The sequence below is a fragment of the Nerophis lumbriciformis genome, linkage group LG22, assembly GCF_033978685.3.
Source record: "Nerophis lumbriciformis linkage group LG22, RoL_Nlum_v2.1, whole genome shotgun sequence".
NCBI lineage: Eukaryota > Metazoa > Chordata > Actinopteri > Syngnathiformes > Syngnathidae > Nerophis > Nerophis lumbriciformis.
Genome location: NC_084569.2, coordinates 882,501 through 885,000, shown reverse-complemented (window position 1 = coordinate 885,000; position 2,500 = coordinate 882,501).

Genomic DNA, 2,500 nt, shown 5'->3' with positions numbered 1-2,500 from the left:
CACCTGACAGTTTTGGCCGTTTTGACATCTTGTGTTGATTTTTTGATGTGGTGACGTCCAAAAAGAGTCATGATACGGGAAGGGAGGGGGCGCACCGTGCGGGGGGAGGAGGGGGGGCGTAATGTTGTAACAAATAATATTTCTATTAAATAGGCTTTACTTTGCATTTTAATTAACGTGGGATTATTTTTTGTATTTAGAAATAGTACCAACTTTTTTTTATTTATTTATTTTTTTTCTCCAACATTTGTGGCACTGGCGTGGTGCCCCCTGATGGACGGCGCCCTTAGCATTTGCCTATACGGCCTATGCCACGGGCCGGCCCTGTGCCGCGGCACAGTGGTTGAAAAACACTGGCTTAACCACATGCGTGATGCATTGAAATGACAATAAATCACAAATGTTTGTTAAATTAAGTATAATAACAGATGTTTTACGTCATATATGTATATATATATTGTGTGTTTTATATTTTACCAACATGGTAGAATCATATCATATGAAAGGTTGTATAATGTTTTTCTGTCACCTTGAGGAAATGTCGTAAAGAGGAAGATGACAGTAAAATGTAACTTAGACAATGACGTACAGAACAGAGGAGATCTAGTTCATTGGGTTTTTTTAACTCTCCATTATCCAGCTATTTATATCTGGTAGCTGGTTAAAAATGATAAATACAGAATGCAGTACTTAATAAATGTTTGAGATCATAAAAATTACTAGACACGGCCAAAAATGTCACATTTTAAAAACGGTAACTCGGTGTTTACGTACAAAGAAAAGCGCGGGAGTCGTGTTTGTTTTCACCTCACCAAGATAGCCGCCACCGCTGGAAACCGGATTTAGCTCGAAAGAGACCTATGTCGACTCCGTGTTTACAAATAAAAATAAATAAAAATAAAAAAATTTTAATAAATATATATATATATATATATATATTTATAAATATATATATGTAACTGTCGAAAGAAACCTGATTGCCCTCTCAACGGGGGGTGCTTACAAACATCAGTTGTCTACCAATCTAAGGTAACACGCAAGGACATTAACACATCCGACACATATGTAGGATTAACCGAGGGAGAGTTCAAAACCAGATGGAACAATCACAAGGCTTCTTTCAGGAACCAAAACCTGCGGAATACCACAGAACTCAGCAAACACATTTGGGACCTCAAAGACAATAATGTTGAATATTCAATAACATGGCAAATTCTTGCATCCAGCACACCTTACAATAGTGGTAATAAAAGATGCAACCTATGCTTGAAAGAGAAACTGTTTATTATTTACCGTCCAGACCTGTCATCCCTCAACAAGCGCAGCGAAATTGTAACAGCATGCCGCCATAGACGGAAACACCTCCTAGGTAACACATGAGCCAATCACCACGCCCCTACGCCAGCCTGTACCCACCCACTCTGTGCCCTATATAAACCATGGTATGTGAATGCTCCCAATAAAATCTCCTGATGATTGAGGGAACCCCCTCATGAAACAGGCCTGTAGAGATGAAATAGTCTTGTGATTTTTTTCCCCACACATACATATATATATATATATATATATATATATATATATATATATATATTGTAATGTTATGAGATAGGAATATAAGAACTACACTACCCAGCATGCAACAGTAGGGACGAGCATGCGCGGTAGCCCCAGGAAGTGTTGTGGTATGTCGCCATGCCGGTGTTGTACCGAAATCTGTTACCTATCGGAATTTGTAACTCCAGGGGGCGATGTTCCCATGACGTTTGTTTGATGGTTAAACGGCAAACCCAAAGAGGAGGAGAAGAAGAACGCTTGCGTAAATGGCGTAAACTATCCTGCTGAAACGTCAATTGTCAGAATTTCAGCATTAATAATAACAATGGACTCATACTATAATGAAAGTAAATCATTGATTTCCAGAATATGTGTAATTTATTAATGCTGAAATTCTGACAACTGACGTTTCATTCCATGATAGCTTTTAATCCGGAAAATGTACGTATGTGTGTGAGAGAGAATCAACAGCTGATACAATGGACTCATCCTATAATGAAAGTAAGTCATTGATTTCCAGAATATGTGTAATTTATTAATGCTGAAAGTCTGACAACTGACGTTTCAGCATTAAGGATAGTTTACGCCATTTACGCAAGCCTTCTTCTTCTCCTCCTCTTTGGGCTTGCCGTTTAACCATCAAACAAACGCCATGGGAACATCGCCCCCTGGAGTTACAAATTCCGATGGGTAACAGATTTCGGTACAACACCGGCAGCTAGAATGTGGCGATGAGCACGCTGTGTGAGTAAACGTTGATATATTTTTTTTTTTATATACACATATATATGCAGAGGTGGGTAGAGTAGCCAGAAATTGTACTCAAGTAAGAGTACTGTTACTTTAGAGATTTATTAAGTAAAAGTAAGGAGTAGTCACCCAAATATTTACTTGAGTAAAAGTAAAAAGTATGTTGTGAAAAAACTACTCAAGTACTGAGTAACTG